The 21,975-nt window shown below is 37.4% G+C and overlaps 1 long non-coding RNA gene across 1 annotated transcript; it reads right to left on the bottom strand.

The window, feature by feature from the left end:
* Positions 1 to 20,030: 20,030 nt before the first annotated feature.
* On the bottom strand, positions 20,031 to 21,684 carry LOC120477196 (uncharacterized). The gene is made up of 4 exons (XR_016145462.1): positions 21,291 to 21,684; positions 20,642 to 20,716; positions 20,433 to 20,506; positions 20,031 to 20,351 (listed from the first exon to the last, which is right to left on the bottom strand). It is a non-coding gene; the product is annotated as an uncharacterized LOC120477196 (long non-coding RNA).
* Between the last annotated feature and the right edge of the window lie 291 nt (positions 21,685 to 21,975).

Genomic DNA, 21,975 nt, shown 5'->3' with positions numbered 1-21,975 from the left:
TTTTCCAGTCTTCAACTGTCCAATTTTGGTGAGCTCTTGTAAATTGTAGCCTCTTTTTCGTATTTGTAGTGGAGAAGTGGTACCCGGTGGGTCTTTTGCTGTTGTAGCCTATCCGCCTCAAGGTTGTGTGTGTTGTGGCTTCACAAATGCTTTGCTGCATACCTCTGTGAGTGAGTGACAGAGCGACTAACTTTACATTATTTCCACTCGACGTCACTGGCGCTGCCATTCTTCTCTCATCTGAGGTAAAAAAAAATGTCCCGTGGTGCGCGTGCACGGTGCACTCCCCTAATCTGATACTGTGGGCGATATTTTCAGCGCCCCCAAACCATAAAATTTGACGGCGCTGATTGGCGAAATATAAACTTTTTTGCATAGCAACCGGGGAACCATTGGCTTAAATTCCAGCACTGTGGGGCTGAGCGAACTGGCGCCCTGAGAAGACAGCCTATTGGCTATACTACACCAACATGATAAAAGTAACGAAAGTGAATGCAAATATAATTCTGGTGAGTTCAAAACACTTTTCAAAGTAAAACCATTATTAGCATATAATTAACAAAGATTATTTTTCAAAATGATAAATTATAATATATATTAAAAAAACAGACAGACAGGTCGGAGGGAGGGCGGCGCCCCAGCGCCCTCTATGGGCGAGCCGCCCCTGATTACAGCTGTAGTTTATTTATGTGTTATTACCATACAATGAAACCAGGTGTCCTGGCCTCAATAACAGCTAACGTGTTTTGTAACACAATAGGTACCTAGCACATTTTCTGATGCAACACAGTAAGTCTGTCAAGTCTGTCAGTAAGTCAAATTGCAATTTCTTACCAACAACAGGCTATATTTTAGAGCTCATACTATGATGATTTATATTCCCAATATCTGTCATAAATGCCATTTAAAAAAATCAATTTATTTTTCAATCAAAGTATGAAATAGTTTTTGACTAAAAGAAACAATAATTAACAAATGGTTTAAAATTGGAACAACGTGGCCCAACTGCTCTGCGTGACAACTAGCCCCAATCCCATCCCGTTGTCTATAAGCCTGCAACACATTTCACATTTTCTAAGGTGTCTAATTTCACCGTTTTCTAATTATCCAATCAAGGGGGAAATACACTAAAAGCTGACTTGCCCTGTGTCAGCACTGGCTGCAGACTGTTGTGAATACCGCACAAGGTATCACTGTGGTTTCAGAGCCTTAGTGAGACTGAATAATTAATAGAAGCTTTCTCATTGACAGAAGTGCTTTGGGAGCCATTAGCTCAGGTACCTGACCAGCATGAGCATATTAGTCAGAAAGAGGTGATTCTGGACAGATTGATTTTCCCACAAACTCAATGATCAGAAGCCTCCGTGTTAATAATCTGATATATTTAGCAAAAAATGACTCTCTTATGTTATACCCATCGCTTATACCCAAAATGCTGCACTCAGGGTCTAAACAATAGACAAAAACTGAGGTATTGAACTTTTATTTTGAGTTGTACAGCATTCCTTGGCACACAGTGTATTGTTCTAGTTCGGGTTTCTTTCCATTCGCATGGGTTGAGTTCTCCAGCTCTGTTCCAAACCTAATGAGCTGCCTCACTGCCTAAATAGCTACTTTTTAAGGCAGGATCCTAATTGAAATGAAAATTGGCTTTCTTAAAGCGTGTTCTCGGTGCTATTGTGAACAATTAACTGTTGCATGCGTTTGTAATGCGTAATCAAAATATAATAACTCGCTCGTCCTCTGATATGGCTCGCAAATAGCATTCTGCATGGAAGACGCGTCTCACATTGTGAGTTTCAAATGGCATAAATTTCTACGCAGGGCACTTGGAAGGAATAATAATTGTGGTAGCCATGTAGCATCTTTCCAAACAGAAGTGCTTAAAAGTCTACCACTGGTGTGTTGCCTCTTGTATCTCTGCACATCTTATTTGATCCATGGCAGATAATTGGCATTCAAGGTACATTGCTGTTTCCATGTGTGTTCCCTGGAATTGAACCCTTGCCTTTGGCATAGCTGGCACCATGCTAAGTTAAGCTACTCTTCTAAAATAAACCTACTTCAAAAGGCCTTTAGAAATGAAAGCTTTTATAGGGTTCAACGGATGGACACATCACTCCCAAGAATGCTAAGTTTTAACAGCTCTCATAGGTAAAGATTTTAGTGGGAATGGGGCATAAGCGTGACCAGTTCTGAACCCATTGTTGATTCCAGTTTGAGGTTTACATGTTGTTAACATTTTTATCTACTTAGGAATAGAGATCTGCAGGGAGGCCAAAACCTCAAGGCTAAAAAAAGAGAAGCGTTAGCATTTTAGCACTTCTGGTCCCATCGCCTCGAAGTCGGATGGGTTTTTTGAATGACTGTGGTGTAGTTCGTTTAGCATTTTACTTCTGGCTGTTGTATTTAGGCTTCAAATAACATAAAAGTTTTTATCGAAGTTACCTTGGTGAATCAAGCTTCTGGGTTAGCAGAACTTTATTGAATAAAATCAGATTTACCGGGGGCCTCGCTGAAAAAAAAAAAAAATAGAAGTAAATTTATAATTAACACTGACATTCTATTGATAATTGGCATGACATTTCTCTCACCTAATTGCAATGCATTCTGGGATTGCCTTTATGAAAGATCCATGTGATTCCATTTGAAACATCCAGCTTAAAATACTGCCTCCTTATTGTCAGCTCATTAAGTTTTGGAATAGAGCAAATAAATTAGATTAACAACATTTATGAGAGACAGAACCATTAAAAACAAATAATAGACTCCTAATAGACTCTTGAAGGTCAGAAAATGTTTACGTAGGTGAGATATTTCTGAGAATGTTTAACGTTTGCATGCAGAAAACAGAATATTTGTGGTTATGTATTATAGCCTCGTGTTTCCCTATGCTGCCTTGCCGCAGCGCGATTTTATTCATTCTCGTCTCATTCTCAATGATAAGTGATCTGGCGTTAGCCAGGCTAGCATTATAGTAGAATATAGGTGCACACACATAATAAAAGCTCACTGAGAGGATACTGAGAGACTAAAGTGTTGATGGAAGGCCAAAATGTAGATTGTAGACAAAAAAATGAATCGGGATTAGTGTAGCTATATCCTTTAGCAGTCTTGCGCATACATATCGCTCTGAAAATGAGGCGCTCAAGTTAAAAACACCCTGTGGAGGTTTGCGGTTTGTCCCTCCTCGGACCATTATTGATAATTCTCATTAGCTACTGCTGACCCTTGAGCAACCCACAAGCCTTGTCATTTCAGAGACACTCTGACCCACTCGCCTTGCCATATCAATCTGGCCTTTGTCAAAGTCACTCAGATCTTTATTCCTGCTCTTTACCCCTGCATCCAACACATTGATTACGATCTTTCCAGACCTTGATATGTGGCCTTGTTAGGAGATGATCAATGATATTCACTTCACCTGTGACTGGCCATAATGCTTTGTCTCATCATTGTATTTTTAAGAGTCATAGGAAATGTTAAACGTAACAGCGACACATATTCACGATGATGACACCGATTGAATCGTAGGCTACGAAGCAAGTTAGTATAGAAGAATAAAACGTTATCAGCATCACACTTTGGCAATTGTGGTTTTAATGTGCACTGAAAAAAAGAGGAGAATATAGCCGCGTTTCCACCGCAATTACCAGGAACTATTTGTCCCAGGAACTTTTCTTCCCCAGACCGCTTGCTTACTGCGTTTACACCGCGTACTAAAGTACCAGTCCGAGGCGGGAAGATTATGTTAAACTGCGTGCGACTGCTCTTCCTAGCCTGCACGTTTGTTTTGAGTTTTCTATAGAGGAGATTCAAGCTTTGCTGCTATTGTGTGCGATTGGTTTACTAACGAGGCAATTAACAAAACGGCAGAAAAGATATAAATAAAAAATATAAAAGTAGACGTTTTTTATCAGCGGACATTGACCGTGAGATGGATGGGACGAACGCGCGCCATCGGACAGAAAGAATAGCGTGGTAAGAACCAATCAGCATTGTTCAGCGCACAAGTCCCACCCCGAAAGTTCCTGAACTCTGAAAAAGTACCATCTCGCCAGCAGGAACTTTCTGGGGGGGGGGATATTTTACCCGGAACTTCATTTAGTCCCTGGTTCCTGTTGTGTAAACACACCGAGTACCACCCCAAAGTTCCTAGTTCCTGGGGAAACTTCCTGCGGTGGAAACGCGGCTTATGAACGCTGTTAGGGCTTGGGAAACGAGGGCAACTTGGGGTGCCCATTTTGCTAATGGAGCTTGAAGTAGCCTAAGCAGTTTTAAGTTTTAGCGCCATGTTTCGATCAATACGCCATTTCATGCTGCATTTTTCACTGGACGTATTAGATCGTAGCAGCAAACATACTGTATATATCTTTAACTAATCTTTGGTCGCAAGACGTTTTCTTTGGTGCCATTGTCTAGTCTTTCCTACGGGAAGGTTGTGTTCTCCAGAGGATTCGGTATTTGAATCTGATGTCGGTCATTCTCCAGACTCAGTCAAACTATTGCACCCGCCATGTGTCTGTTTCTCTATTGCTGGTTGTCAGCTTGCATCACTGATAAATGACTTCATTCTGGATACGTTCAAAGTGTAACTCGTATCTGTCGCAGGCATCGCAACTAAAACACCTTGAGCTTGTTCAGGAAGTTTAATAAGTTTAAACGATTTTTTTTCATTGGTTGATTGGTTAATTCACTGATTAAGTTGATCGGAATAAAAAAAAAGGATGTCTCTTGCTTATGTTTTATCATTAGCTTATGTTTTAACATTAATCATTTATATCATTGGAAATGTATGTGTTAATTTTATGCCTTAAATGTAGCTGATTAACTTAGGTTCGATGTAATATACTATGAAAAGAGGAACTTAGCTCTGTTCCGATAAGCACCTGTGTTATATGGAGATCGGTTTCTGCACTCTATGGAATCAGACCTTGCTCAGTTGCAACCTGTCTTTTCAAAGAGAGATCTTTCAACTAACTTTAATTATCTTTAGGCTAAGAATATTATACTCAGAGTGTGTTAATTTTTATTTTGCTTAGAAACTAGAAGTAATTTTAACTGATCATTGAATGTTTCCTTATTAAAATTCGCCCGTTCTCATACCAAGGCGTCATATAACTGACGCATTTGACCATCCGTCAACATTGACGCACATGGCACCCTTTAGCATCAATATGAGATGCGCCTCCTAGTGGTCTAACTCTAAACCCACCCGCATCATCTAACTGTCGGATTTAGACGCATGGTCAAAAGCGTCAGTTAGATGACGCCCTAGCATGAGAATGCGTTGCAAAATTGTAATCCCGATTATGGGTGAATTAATTTTACTCTTCATTTATTATTTGATTGTCTGCTGTTAATAAATACATTGACTCATGAATCTGACTGGATCTCCTTCCTGCATCAGTGGTTTTCTTTGCCTGATGAAGATGAAGAGAATTAACCTTCCAAACAATTGTGACGCTGTTTTACAAATGTCCTTGAAGAATAAACATCGGAAATGTTGACCTCATTTTTTTCAGTACGTATAATGCAAATGCAAATCTCATCTTGTGGGCAGACGTGCGTGCGTACACAAGCATTTTCAGTGCCCACAAAATATCATGACATCTGACACACACTTGTCATCAGCAGAGACTTCCAACATGTTGAGCATTTCATGTTCCACTCGGGCTGAGCCGTTGTGACTGACCGGACCTCACTCGTCCTTTGTTTACTCTTTCCCAGCATTTGTGCTTTCAACATCAAGAGCAGAGATGAAAGAAGACGCGCAGACTTTAACATGCAAATTGTAGCACGGAAGGCATGGGAAGTGTCGCATCACATATAGCTGTTGGTTTGATCTGGTCGAGCACAGGAAAGAGCTGATATCGCAAGAGCTAACCAAATGGCCTATACAATGTTACTCAATGGTTTGCGCAAAAATAGAGTTATGTAATGGTTTGTGCAATACATCTATTATCTATACTATATATACTTGTCCTATACTGTATATATGAAGAGTTCAGATGCAAAAGCCTCTAAATGCCATTTGAAATTTTCTTCTTTAATGATGATTTTTATCAAACTTGTATATTTAAGTTCAGTAATTTCACTTAAATAACAATTAATAGGTAATTATCATTGACATTTAAGTGAAATCACTGAACTTAAATATACAAGCTTGATAAAAATGATCATTCTAGAAGAAAATTTCAAATGGCACTTAGAGGCTTTTGCATCTATCCATATATATACTGTATATATATATATATATATATATATATATAAAGAGGAATATCAGGATGCTCAACTTCACAGGGGTTGTAATCACACATTACAATGATCCACTTGTCAGGCCAAACGTGAATCGATCGACTTGGATGAAAACATGGATCAATTATGGAGAGACCTCCGCTATTTTTATTGTGATAAATTATACGTTTTCAGATATGCTGAAATAATGGTAAACTGTAATGAAATAGCAAGGTAAAGTACAACATACATGAGACATGAAATTAATACAAAAGACTGTTCCAGGATAACAAAAAGTAAGTGCTTTAGGATGTAACTTTTATTTTATGTATCTACTGTCTAACGTCACTCATCCCACTACTATCATATTATTTATAATACACATTTCCATACACGTTCAGTATAGTAATGTTACTTACTACAATCTTACTGTTACACTGAAATTGTTCAGTCTATACTAACTGTTTTCGTTATCATACATTCACATATGTTGACAGTGCTGATCATGAAAGATACACGAATAGTTAGTGAAATGCCTTATGCATGGAGCATTAGTTCTACGTCAAGCTGATAAAAGTAGCCTATTATAGAGGGAATACGCGTGACGTCACCGTCGGCCGGAGTGCCTGAAGTTACTCACAGTGAGTGGCAAAAAAACTGAGCGGCTGTTTTTGTTTTCAGCATGAATGCCGCAAAAAACAAACACAACACATGTAAAGTGGGAAAGAGCTTTGCAATTAACTGTACAACTAGATTTGACAAAAAGTCAGAGGTATATTTATATAGACTGCTATAGAAAGAGGAGCAAATGGATCGCTGCAATTCACAGAAACAACTGGACTCCAGTCAGCAAAAGGTGGATGCTCAATTATCATTTTGTGTCAATATGCTGAATTTAGGTGTAAAACCATACCCATATATTTTGTATTGTTATATATATTAACAACTCATCAATTAAATATTTACATTGCATATTCTGCATTGTTGGATGTTTTTTAATAAACACTGACCAAAAAAAGATAAAGTTTTAGGGCTTTTAGGTATATATTGCTTTTATTTCCCTGGTGTTGAAATCAGGAAAACATAAATGTCAGGCAACACGATTCCTGGCTGCATGTCAATATCCATGGATCACTGGATCTTTAGTGGGTTGTAAGGAATAATATATTGAGTCCAACACAGGGGCGGCTCGCCCATAGAGGGCGCTGGGGCGCCGCCCTCCCTCCGACCTGTCTGTCTGTTTTTTTAATATATATTATAATTTATCATTTTGAAAAATAATCTTTGTTAATTATATGCTAATAATGGTTTTACTTTGAAAAGTGTTTTGAACTCACCAGAATTATATTTGCATTCACTTTCGTTACTTTTATCATGTTGGTGTAGTAGTATAGCCAATAGGCTGTCTTCTCAGGGCGCCAGTTCGCTCAGCCCCACAGTGCTGGAATTTAAGCCAATGGTTCCCCGGTTGCTATGCAAAAAAGTTTATATTTCGCCAATCAGCGCCGTCAAATTTTATGGTTTGGGGGCGCTGAAAATATCGCCCACAGTATCAGATTAGGGGAGTGCACCGTGCACGCGCACCACGGGACATTTTTTTACCTCAGATGAGAGAAGAATGGCAGCGCCAGTGACGTCGAGTGGAAATAATGTAAAGTTAGTCGCTCTGTCACTCACTCACTCACACACACATAAACACTGTTTCACACACATTTGATATTAAAATAGTTATAGGAATATTAATACCTGTGTGTTTGCTTTGTTTTTTGACGTTTTTAAGTTCTGAGCTAGATTACTGTGTTTCATACTAGTTAAAATCAACTTTCTTCTCATACTTGGGTGTTACAATCAAGAACGTTGTCCCACCCTCTCTTTCAGAGCCTTTTCTCTCTCTCTTTCTCTAGTATCAACACATTGTTATCCATTATCCAATTGTCAATTTGTCAAAAATATGTAGTCTACAGCTGGGGATTGATTAAACTAGATTGTTGTATTACCTATTTTTTTTTTTTACCTATATTATAATTTATCAATATTATGCGTTTGCACTTTTTCTGTCAGCACACAGAGCATAATAAACATGCAACTTGTTCATTATCATGAACTGTCAAACTGTTATTATTATTATTGTATTATTTGACCATTGGTATTGACTGGTTTAAGTTATTTTATTGGTATAGGTAAGGGCATGGCCTAAGGCCTAAAATGCACTAGAATGCAGGAAATCACATCTACTAAATTCAAAATTTTCTGGGGGGGGGGACCCCCAGACCCCCCTCTTATTCAGCCCCCCCTACAATAATTTTCACCAGCCGCCACTGGTCCAACATTTAGTTTAAATTGATAAAATTGTTCGTTTTAGTCGCATTTTCGCAGTTTCCCCTATTAAATCCAGTCACGCAGCATATTTTTTGACATTCAGTCAGGCTGAGGGGGGTTGTTCCGGTGTGTTGAAAGTCTCAGTGTGGTCGGTACCTTAAGTGCTCGCTCTTGTAAAAATTGGTTGCAATCTGAAACATCACAGATAGAGGCCGCTAAAAAATACATATAGCACCTTTAAGTAATCCTTTAAGTAAACCTTTTCACTTTCAACCTATTTTTGACTCGATACTGACAATTTTTGGTTTGTTATCAAACCAAAGGTTGTATTATCAATATTATGCATACTGTACTTGTACTCCACCATTTTATTCAATAAGCACAAATTCTGACATGCCCGCTGCAGCCCGAGTCTAAAAGTAGATCTTTATGCAGATTTGTAGCGGCCCTCAAAGTGAAAAATTAGGCAAATTCCAGGGGCTTTGAAGTTCAGGATCACTGTGGAATTGTGTAGAAATGAAATTAAGAGCCTGATTTATTTTTATTTTTTCAAATCCATGCGATTTTCCATGCGGTTTGCAGGGAGGAGGCTTTTCACACTCCTATTTTGACTGAACCCAGAGCAGTTCACTAACTTAATAAAGAAAAAAAAAATACCTCCTACACATCGCATCCTCATGTATTTCTCAAGATAGATACACTATATCGTCAGGGAGCGAAGTGAGAAAGAGGAGCAAGCTGCATTTTGTGGAACTGAACCCAAACCAAGCATTCACAACCATGAGAGAGATTAGCTTTTATTTCCATTAGGTTTTCCTCTTCTAGCTTAATGGGCTTCCACATAGAATACCAGCTTCCAGGGATTGCTGTATTGTGTGACAGTGTGTACAGTTTATACTAAGCACTAATGGAGCATTGCAAAGCGCTGCTGTATAAGGAGCTCATAAAGCATCTCACGAGGCAGGTTCATTTGGGGCCTGAATGTTATTAGGACTACACAGTCGCTCATCGAAAGTCACAAACACCCAAAGCAACGCGAGAGCTATTAGAAGCAGATCCAGAAGCATTAGCCTGAAGTACATACTGAGTCTCTTTATAGGTTCGTTAATGCTTTCCAAAGTTGAAATAAGTGACTTGGCTCAGACAGAGGAACTTGCATTGCGTGGAACTTGCAGTTATTTGAGACTGCAAAGAAAGTTTTATTTATTTATCTTAGGATTCATTTTTATTTCTTTGTCATGTGAGTCGGATTAAGGAGTGTTTGGCATGCTGATGTATTGGCCTCCTCTGGGAACTGACACACAAAATCGTGTTTCACGCAGTTCTTCTGAATTCCCTCAGTGGAATTGCTTTGCATTTGAAATATACAATTAGTTATTCCCGTTTGGCACGATCAGAACCCATTTAAATAGCCACATCTGGCGGGAGCGTACAGCAGGTGGGATTCTCTCTCTCTCCGATGCACGTCCCCAGGGTACACCTATTGTATATGCTCGTTTTATCTGGCCCATATCATTTTGGTCATTGCTGTGTAAATTGTGCATATACGCCACATAAACATTGGCTTTAAGCCCTGTTCCAGTCAAAGGGCAGTTTAGTAAATTGCTAAGGCCAGTGGTGCGCTATAAACCCAGCTGTTGGGCATGCTGAGGTCCAGTTAAAAGCATGTTGTACTACCTGCTCCCAGCATTGACCCCTGCTGCACCCTTGCCACGTGCAATCTACAAAGAACTAACAGACCAAGCATGCAGGCAACACGGCTAGCTGCTCTGTTTGGTCTCGCTAAGTGTTTTCCTGGCAAACTCCAAATGGATTAAATTTAGCTTGCTATCCATGCCCTAAATTTGGGTTTATTGATTTTGCAATTACCTTCTTTACGTCCTCTCAAATCCACAAGGATTAGCAAATCCAAAAAAAGGGAAACTTCGGGTTCACATGCTTCATTACTTCCCATCATCACGTTATCATTACTTTATAAACATGGTGAATTAATCGACTGAGAAGAATAATCAGTATAATGATAAACATCATCTGTCTGTTTTTGGATTATTTCATTATTTTTATTGTATTTACATTTAGGCCTATGTAGAAATATTTTATGTCTCATATAACACAATATTTCCACGCAGTTGTTCTAAATTTAGCAATTTCCGTGTGAAAAGAACACTTTTCTTCTAGAATGTTAACACTATTAACACTGTGTTTAACACTCAGTGAATTCTTGATGATTTGTCTTAAAAGTGCGTTATACGGGGTAGTGTGGAAGCGTGATATTGGAGCGAGAGAAGACACTGATAATCCAGGTTTCCTTTAAGCAAAATCACCATGTTAGGATAGGATAGTTGAAAGTGAGGAGATGGAGGGATGCTGGAAGACGGTCGTAGAACAGAGGTAAGTCTGCTGTATAAATACCTCCTGATGCTATTTGAGTTGATTAACTGAAGGAGCTCCTCCCGTGTTAATTAGGTTAATTTTCTGAACGTGCTCCTCCCTAACTTTGTTAATAAGACATCATTTAACACATCTGTATTAGTGACAGTATACCACTGTTATCAGGGAATGTCTAAGAATCCATTATTAGACGTTTCCCGATATAACCTGCGGCAGTGTCTCTAAGGCTATGTTTACACGGAAACGACTCTGAAGAGAAAACGCAAAAGTGGCGTTGCGTCATCACTTTTTATTCTGCGTTTAGACGAGCGCTTTGTGTGGGAGCGCAAAATTGTGTGAAATTCAATGTAGTATGCACTTCAGGCGGCTAGGAGTGCATACTACAACAACACCCAAGTCCACGCGCCTGCGTACAACCGTCACTGTCAAGCAGACTTTTGCGTTTTTACCGTTTACACGGGAATGCGGCAGTGGAGCGTTTTTAAGATTTCCACTCTGGAGGGTGGTTTCACTTATTTGCGCTTTTAAGCCTCAAAAACGCAGTCGCTGTGTAAACGAAAGGCACATCCAATTAAATATTTTTACGTTTTCACCCGCGAGCGTTCTCGTGTAAACAGGGCCTAAGACTGATAATTGATACTCTGTTTCACCTAGTTCACTCTATTATGTTTTTAAGCCCGATTTGCAAATCGTTGAGCTCGCCGACAGGTCAGAGTGTTATTGTGTGTAAATCGTGTAAGTCTCTAGACCGTTTTTCTCTGATGCCCATTTACACAGCTTCGAGAATCCAGTTATTGATAACAAGCCATAAATGTGTTCATTTTAACTGTAAATAATTAAAGGGGTCATGAACTGGCTTTTTACTTATGACGTTCGCTTGGTTTTTGCATTCAAAAACATCAAAATGAATAAGTAATAGGCTATTTTTAACACAGTCTCATCCCAAATCGTCATACAACTGACGTTTTGGGACGTATTTTGACCATACGTCAATATCCGCCTTTTTAGGGCCCCCTTAAACGTCGGTAGATGGCGATCCCGGGCCGTCATACAACTGACGCTTTACCTTTAACGTCAGTTAGGTGACGGGTTAGGTTTAGGGTTAAGTTTAGGTATGGGGTAGAGTTAGGATCCCATAACCTCATCTACCGACGTTTAAGGGGGCCCTAAAAAGGCGAATATTGACGTATGGTCAAAAGACGTCCCAAAACGTCAGTTATATGACGATTTGGGATGAGACCGGGTTGCTATTTTGTACCCTAGTTTTGATCCTAGCTGAATAACGCTCGGTTTTTATGGGTGTCTCGCACTGAAGACTTAAGAAGTAAACGCCCACTGCTGTGAGTGGATAACAGTCTTGCATATTATAATGAGGGGGAACTTGGCGATGCACTTGTTTTGAAAATGTCCAATGTTGTAAAATGGCAAATGGAATGATTCGCCCAGACATGTGTCTCATGGCCAATGCGTGAGAGCAATGTATTTCCTTGTTTAGCTCTGCCTTTATAAGCCCTGTGTTTCCACTCATTCGTTGCAAAGTCTTGTTTGTGTTACAACTGCAATTCTGAGCATTCATTCCTGGTTCCATGGTCTTGATCTCTTGCCTATTCTTTGGATTAAGTTGTTTGGCTGTGTTTCTTGGAACTTGGTTTTGGATTGTTTGCATATTTTTTGACCCTGATTACCCATAAATAAATTGGATTACCAAAAGCTGTTTTTGGATCAACATGTGCTTTAGAGCAGTTTCGAAACATTAGCGCAAAACAAAATTACACAAATATTTTTTTTCTTCTTTAGAATAACAAAGAAAAGAAACAAAAAAATTATACGAGACCAAGAACTTGCATCAATAAAGCAAATAGGTTCAAATTAAATAAAAATTTGACTAAAAGCCTGTTCACACCAAGAACAGTAACTATATTAGCATCAACATTAACAAATGATGACAGTCTGTTTATTATATTGTGTCTGATGCTTTAAATGCGCAATGTTTTATCGTTTATGCTCTGTAGGGTTTCAGGACTGAATTAGATATTTATTGTCCTTGGTGTTGAAAACTTTCAAAGCACTCATTTGTGAATGAGTGCTTTGTAGCATCCCAGAAAGCAAACTTTCATTGAATCAACGTGGAAACGACGTCTCTCATGACATCGAAACAATGTTGATTTTGCTCATCAAATTAACGTTGAACCAACGTCAGACGCGGCATTCTTCAAAGCTAAATGAAAATCGAAAATTGGTTTGCTTTCATAACGTTGAAACAACGTTGATTTCAAGTTGATTTTCTGTTAGTTTTGAAAGAATGCCGCGTCTGACGTTGGTTCAACGTTAATTCGACGAGCAAAACAATGTCAGATCAACGTTGTTTCGATGTCATGTTTCCACATTGATTCAATGTCAGTTTGCTATCTGGGATAAGCATGTGGCATCTAAACAATCATGGAACACATACACAAAAATCAATCATGTTTCAGCCACTGGAGTCTAAAGTCTTGTATCTGCTATGCTGACTTGTGCTGCATCTCTCAGCTCACTCTTTTTTCACTGTTGGACTGGTTGAATGCCTCTATCCACCCACTTCACCACTCAAGCTAATACTTCAAGAAACGCTCAAGGCTCCTTGTTTTGCATCAGTTAAGGTCAATGTCAGGTCTATAAATGTTACGCACTTGCAGACCCTGTGATATGTACCATGGACTAAAATGTCAAAGGGTAATAGTGGCTTTATAGACATGTTTTTTTTTTGTAGCATACGACGTTAGCATAGCAAGGAGAGTCACAGAGGGAAAAAAAGATAAGTCCCTCTTTGCCTCCTCACATTTACCTCTAGAAATGCAGAAAGCGAAGGGATCTATTTTGGTGAGAGCTTGAAAGGGTACATGTTCTGAAGCTGCCACATGCCTCAAATTAATGAATTATAGATGAAAAAAGAGCCCATCTCTCTCCCGCTCGCTCTCCCTTTCGTTTTTCTAAAGGCATATTCTCTTAATTGGTCCTTTTACAGCCAGCAAGGGCTCCTCTCTTCGGCTTTCATTTTTATCCGAGGTCTGTTCAGATTGACTGCGCCAGCGGTGAAGACCAATCTCATTCAAGCGTTCACGGGGAAGTACAGTAACACTGTGATCACTGTAATGCTATCAAAGGAGAGAGGCACATGCCCTTAGAGAACTTCTCAAAAGAAACCTATAAGAATAAATTACTCTTTGGAAATGAGATGAAGAGTTGGGCCAGCCCTTTCTTAACATTTTTTTCCCCTATTTGAAATTGTTGAGAAATATATTTCACCCAACCATGTTTCACACGGCTCAGAGGTGGGTTTCGCAAGAGCATAGTAAACCAATGGTCACAAGTTTAACAAGTCGGTGTTTACCAAAACCAGTTCCAAAGAAGATTCGCAAACAGCATCTCAAAGTTGTGTGGTTGGAAACGACAGCATAGTTTCTTGTTTGCATGACATGCGGACTTAATAAATCCTTATCTTGAGCAAAATAAGCAAGTTTCATTCTTTGAGAGGAAGAGTAAAGGGTCTTTTTTGTGCACTGTAAAAAACAAAACAAATCATGATTTGTTATCATAACGTTTTTTCTTCTGTCAACTTAGATAATTTATGTGGTTCAGATAATATAATATTTTGAGTATCTGATTATTAAATCAATCTCCTTCATTGTATTAACTCAATTTTTCAATTTCAATGAACGTAAAGTTTTAAGGCAACCAGGTTACTTCATTTTTTAAGTTAAACCAACAATATTTTTTTACAGTGTGGAAACTTCCCTAACCTGGCTAAAATGTTCGATTTTACCTTCATTTCTGAAGGCAATCATCAAAAGTGATAAAAGCCAAAATATTAAATATCATGTAAGTATGTATGTATGTATGTATGTATGTATATATATATATATATATATATATATATATATATATATATATATATATATATCTTTAACACTTCTTGACTTGCAGGCATGCAAACTCTGTCACCATTGGCATATAATACAACAAGTATTGCTTACGACAACATAATTCACTTATTAACCAATTCATGGCAGCAGCATGTGTATCGTGGGTGAAAAGTCAGCACTCTGAACGTTTGAAGCTTGTGTGTGTTGCATCCGCCCTTCCTGTATCGCCGCCCTCTCACTCAATTTACCAGCGCCCTTCCATCCTGCCTGATAATGCACCAGTGTGTTTGCTTGTTTCATCAGCCTCTAACAGTCACTCATGTATCTCAAACAGAAGCATGCAACCCCTGCCACTATGGCAACCGGTGCAAATATAAGAGCAATTCATTTCTCTGCAGTGCAATGCAAGTTCACCGTTACTGACGGTGGGAGCTTATGGGTCAGTGACATCATCGAGTGTCCATGATAAAGGACAAAAAGTTTAAAACATGTGCCAGTCTCACAATCTGTGGTGTTTTTTTGTTTTGTTTTCAAGGACTTAGTTTGTTTGCTTCTGTTTTCTTCTATTGCCATGTTCCTCATTTCTTCATTAGGTCACGCACAATGCTTGGCCAAAAAAAAAAAAAAAAAAGAGAGACAATGATTGGATCATTATGTGAGGGATTATCATGTTTCTAGCATGTTATATGTTGTATGTCTAACCCGATGGGAGTGTGTAGCTTTTCATTTTTTCATCACAACATCTATTCTGGACTCATATAACCTTGTCATATTGTATAATATATTTTATAACCTTGTCATATTTTATTATATATTTTATTGTTGCTATCTTTAACTAAAACTAAACACTATTTCCATTAATTGAACTAAACCTGAAATAAAATTAAACAAATATTAAATAAAATATTTAAAATAATACACCGATATGTATTATTTTTATTTTTATAATATATTTCAAAATGTAATTTTGCTTTTACATTTTGACTTTATGCCCCATATATATATATATATATATATACAGTATATATAGAAATGAAAAACATGCATGTGGCCTAGCAGTTATTTTGCATTGTTTTAGATATGTACATTTTCAAAAACATGTGCAACCGCTAAAACCACACGAGAACACGTGATTAAGGTGTGATGTTAAGACGCTAACTGTGCACAAAACTAGGCTACATAAAAGATTCTAGAGTTTTTGTGGCATTTATATTCATCGCAAATGATGGTAAACTCTTAATATATTGTGTTGGGTTTGCAATAAGTGCTATACTTTTTCTTACTACACATTCTTAAATGGAGATGACAAACAGAATTCAATAACCGTTCTGATCTATATGTGGAAATGACAAGTAAAAAGGCACGCTTTTCCAAAACATCGCTCTTATAAGAGGGTTAGTGTCAGGGCACAATGAAAGAAATTTTAATGGAGGGAAATTAAATGCCCTTTTTGAGCCTCTCATTACTGCCTAATTGCAAACGCTGTTACAAACGGCAAGGAAAACTAGAATTACCTGCTAAAAGCTCAATGTTCAATGAAATGATTTTGACGGGAGACAGAACATTTCGTAAAAGGTTAGAATTTCCTAAGTCAAAAGTTCTCAGTTAGTATGAAGCTATTAATATGAAGATAGTACTAGATGGATCATTTTAGCATCGCCTTTTCTGTTTCAGTGGTTTCACTCTTCATCCATTTTCCGCTCTGACACCAACGAGCATCGATTTTCATCAAGAATTAAGTAGCTTAAAAGGTATCACTCAATAGCTACTGCAATCCTAGCCTTCCCTGGAAAGACATATTTCACTCTGTTTGCTTAAAGCCGGCATGTGTGAAGGATTCGATTATAGCGAGAACTGCAGACATTCTGTTCAAATGGTAAAGCATGAACTACAGTTTGAGATAGTTCACCTAAAATGTATTCTGACATACTGTAATTTTTTCAACCTCATGTTGTTGTAAACCGCTATAACTTTATTTTTTATTTTTTCCATGGAACACAAAAGGAGAAGTTGTGAGAAACTTTTTGGGAAATGAGAAAAATAAGTATTTAAGAAAACTAAACTTAAAGATACCCAAAATGGTCACACATTGTTTAAGGCCCCATTCTCACGATTAACTATTATTAACTATTACATTTGATTCAATAAACTCCTAATCACTGCTTATTAATAGTTGGTAAGGTAGTTGTTAACTGCAGTACTAAACAGCATTATATATATATATATATATATATATATATATATATATATATTTGCTATTAAGCACACTGTACAAATGATATGATCAATAAGTTATGACAACTTATGTTTTTACATTGCTTTTGCGTTTTCATGTTTTTACATCGCAAACTAATTTTAAAGCTCCAGTCCGTAACTTTTTTGGGTTAAAAATTATCCAAAATAATTTTTTAGCAAGTACATTACAGCCAGTGTTCAAAACTATCTTCTTGCCTTAAAATTTTTATGTTGGTCATACTTCCAAAAAAAGTAGAATCTGTGATTCTGAATGAGAGTATCCACATCGGAACGGTGACCGACATCTGCACACTCTCCTCAAAATATTGTGCCGAGGTACAACTCATGTAAAGTTGATAGTTCGGCGAATAACTGCAATTGCAGTAATTGAACAGAGATGGCGACAAAGAGGAAAAACTGCGGACTTCAGCTTTAAACGTAACTTATAAACAGCCAGTTTCAATTCAAATTCCATAAATAACACCATCTTTGCAAGCTTTGCACATTTTTCCCCATTTTTGCTCCTGAGGAATGTGTAAGAATTCCCAAAGTATTGGAGGTATTTTGGGTTGCGCTGAGAACGATTCACCGAAAGATGCATTGTCTGTAACCTTGATTATGAAATTGTTTGCAAAACTCTGGAAATGTTTCATTTTTCTTCTCAGACCAGACATTTTGCGAAGCGGAATTTCGCATTCGAGTATGAAGTGCTGCCATCTCAAATAACGGCAAACCACGGGGGTGAATTACCACAGACCAGCAAATACCAATTCATGCTCTCAGTCAGCACTCTTCCTGTACCGCCACCCTTTCACCTAGTTTACCAGTACCAATGCTCTTCCATCCTGCCTTTTAAAGAACCAGTTTCATCAGCCTCTAACAATTTCACTCATTTGGCTCCTCAAACAGAAGAATGCCACCGCTGCCATAAAAAACACAATGGCAACCGATAAAAATATAAGAGCAATGCATTTCGAGCCAGTTCACTGTTACAGACTGTGGGAGCTTAAAATAATAATTCCAGGATGACAATGTCTGTGTCACGGCTGGATAGTGGAAAGGATCGAGGACTCAAGTGCAGGAAGAGGATTTAATCAAGTATATAAATATAAAAACTAACAAACAAAAACAAAGACTAAATCAGGTCCAGCAGGAAACACGAGGAACATGATAACAACGAACCAGCACAGATCTTGTATTGCATTGACAATACAAGATCTTGACCAAAAATGTATTCATCTTTGATGGAAATAACATCACAACATTTATTCTGAGTCAAACCACACAACATTTTAACTGAAGTATCCTTCATAGAAAGTACACGTTTTCATATTAAATCTGATATTTTAAAATACAAAAACTAAAGATTATTTTAATTAATTGAACTAAACCTGAAATAAAATGAAGCACAAATATTAAATTAAATACTTAAAATACAACTAAAACATGTACTTCTTTTTAATTTAAATAAATATATTTCGAAATGTAATTTTTCTTTTACATTTTGACTTTATGCCTCCCCAAAAAATTATTTTAGAAATAAAAAAAAAACATGCTCATGAAACATTAGTTTTTATTAATTTATTTTTGTATAACTGAATAGATGCAGAAAAAAAGAGCATCATTTCATTGGCTGCGTCCAAAACCGCATACTCAATGAGTAGGTACTTAATTTCAATAAGTACTTACTCAACGAGCGCTAAAAGAGTAGGTACTTTATAGCCAAATCTCGTTGAGTATGAATGAGAACCGGACATCTGCCATGTTGACGTTATCATGTGACCTACTACGACGTGTTATCATCATGGCTGCGTCCAAAACCGCATACTCAATGAGTAGGTACTTAATTTCAATAAGTACTTACTCAACGAGCGCTAAAAGAGTAGGTACTTTATAGCCAAATCTCGTTGAGTATGAATGAGAACCGGACATCTGCCATGTTGACGTTATCATGTGACCTACTACGACGTGTTATCATCATATCACAAGCGCAAAGAAATGAACAGCGACACGTTTAATTCTTCTATCTATAAATATCTTGACATTGATGAAACTTTCTCATTTTGTTGTGGTATTGTTGAAGAAACAGCTGATATTTTTTTTATTAAGAAACCCCCAAATCGTCACCTCTTGAATATATGTTGTTAATTTCTTTATTTTATACCCAAAACCTTTCTCCTTTAAGTTTTCCTCCTTTTCTTGATGAATTTGCCTCGTTTCATCCCTCAGACCTATAACAACAACATTTTTCATGTATTATGAAGAACTATTTAAAGATATTTAGCCTTGTTATTGTTCCTTTTTCCTGTATTATGATGTAAACAAACCAATGATCTTTATGTTTTCTGTTTTGTCATTATGACTATTATGGTATCTTTCCATGATCTTGTATGTAATACGTTTATAAGTTTAAATTATGAGTGACAGGTGTACTAACACTTCATAACATCAGTGACTCGACAGCACAACCTAGAACAGTTTTCCTCTGCGTTTGTAATGTCTGCACAAAGGAGACGGGCAGCTGCTCGAAGATCTCTTTTGGAGAAAACTGTTGATTTTATACTCGAAAAATTTAAGTATCACTCCTTAAAAATTAATATTACCTCAGAATGAATTGCATTGTTAGCCCACCCCAAAACTTAAACAAAATAATAATATTAAATGCTGACCAATACTTAATTATATAACTTTTTTATATACTAAAAATATAATTTAATATAACAAGCAAAATGTAATTTGTTTTGTCATATGACAGTTATGCATGAATAAATTTATATTCATAAATGCAGTGAAACATCTCAATTATCAGTCAATCGATGAATTAATGGATACATTAATTAAATAATTCAATTTTATATACTGACAACAATAATAAAAATGAATAAATGAGTAAAAGAACAAATAAAAGTAACCATCACAATAAACAAATGCATTATACAAGTCAACAACACATGAAACAAAGCTTTATTCAAACTACAAACATGTATTTACAGGGCTGAACACCACATCCTAATGCCGTCTCAACACAGCGGTTCCCATTCTGCGGCTTTATTCTGATGAATTCACCAGAGGGGACTGTGCCTTCGTCCCGGAGCTTGTTGCTGCGCTGCGCTTCACAATCTGAGGCAATAAGGGCAGGTGGAGAGATAGAGGGTCTTGTAAGGGCAGGTGGAGAGATGGAGGGACTCATCCATGGCACCACTTCCAGGATGCAGCTCTAGGCTCCTCATCCTCAGTGCTCACACCAGTCTGCAGACATTTCAGATCCTACAAAAATGCACAAACATTATACAAAAGCAGTAATTTTAACACAATGTCATTTGATTTATGTATTAAAAATAACCTTACTTTATATTTGAGTAAAATCCCTAAAACAAATGCTGCCATCATCTTTCCTTGCAGGTCCTGCTCCACCACAAAAGCTATGCAGCAAATGCACAGAAATCAGGAATCAGAAAAGTGTTGTAATTTCTCTACTTGAAATTTGTACAATAATTCAAATAAACTACAATTTAAGATTGAATAGATTTTGTTATCCATTTCTGTAGTATACTCACTCAGAGCCTTTCATGACAGCATTCAGCATCATGAGCCTCTCTCCAGCAGATAAACACACGCGTGTTCTTCTGTCCCTGTAACATACAGACAAGATTCACATTACGAGTTCAACACTGAATTTACATGCTGAGGTTGATGTGTTAACTCACTTTTAATCCAACTTAAATGTTCCTCAATATATCAACACTAAGGGACAAATTAAATATAACATATTTAGTTACTTTATAGATTTGTTTATTTACCTTATTTACAGTACATTTGTCTAATGTAAGTAGTGTTGTTGACAACAGTGAATTATCCTTCATATTAATAGCACACATAACGTTACATCACTCAGATGTATTTTTCATGTTGGGATGTGCTCATCTGCAATACTTAAACAATATTTTCATTTCAGATGTAAATAGACATTTTAAATAAGCGTATTTAAGATGTAACGTTATATGGTTATGTAAATCGATTTTAGAAACTTACGTGTAGCCTACTTACTGGAGCTCCCCTGTTTAACTAACTAATAAAACATGTGTTTACAGCAAAATCACAACTATACTATACTGTCTAAGTCCTTTAGACCTTCAACAGTTAAAACGTTTACTCTATAGTAGTTTAACACATACGATTTAAACACAAGAAACCGTGTTTACTCACATTTGAAAACCCCTGCTGATCTCCGATGTTGATAATGACGTATGCTCTCCCGTGGCCTCCTGGGATAGAAGAGTATCCATCGGATGAACACTCAAAAATCGGGGCGAAAGCAGGAGATCATCCGGGAACTTCTCGCCTACTCTTTTATGAGTACTGAGGTTTCGGACATACTACTCCTTTCAAATACTGTTTCCCCCTACTATATAGTACGAAAGTAGGAATATTCGGACGTACTATAAGTATACGTATGCCCGAATCTCGCGATAATTAGTACGTCACTCTGGTAATTCTCGCCTACTCTTTTATGGATACTAAGGATTTGGACATACTTATTCGCTCGCCTACTGCTTTTTCCATACTATATAGTAGGGAAGTATGCGGTTTCGGACGCAGCCAGTATCACAAGCGCAAAGAAATGAACAGCGACACGTTTAATTCTTCTATCTATAAATATCTTGACATTGATGAAACTTTCTCATTTTGTTGTGGTATTGTTGAAGAAACAGCTGATATTTTTTTTATTAAGAAACCCCCAAATCGTCACCTCTTGAATATATGTTGTTAATTTCTTTATTTTATACCCAAAACCTTTCTCCTTTAAGTTTTCCTCCTTTTCTTGATGAATTTGCCTCGTTTCATCCCTCAGACCTATAACAACAACATTTTTCATGTATTATGAAGAACT

Source organism: Pimephales promelas, chromosome 2 (assembly GCF_988280905.1).
Source record: "Pimephales promelas chromosome 2, fPimPro1.hap1.1, whole genome shotgun sequence".
NCBI lineage: Eukaryota > Metazoa > Chordata > Actinopteri > Cypriniformes > Leuciscidae > Pimephales > Pimephales promelas.
Note: the sequence above shows the minus strand (reverse complement) of the source record. Positions and strands in the feature narration are given on the sequence as shown.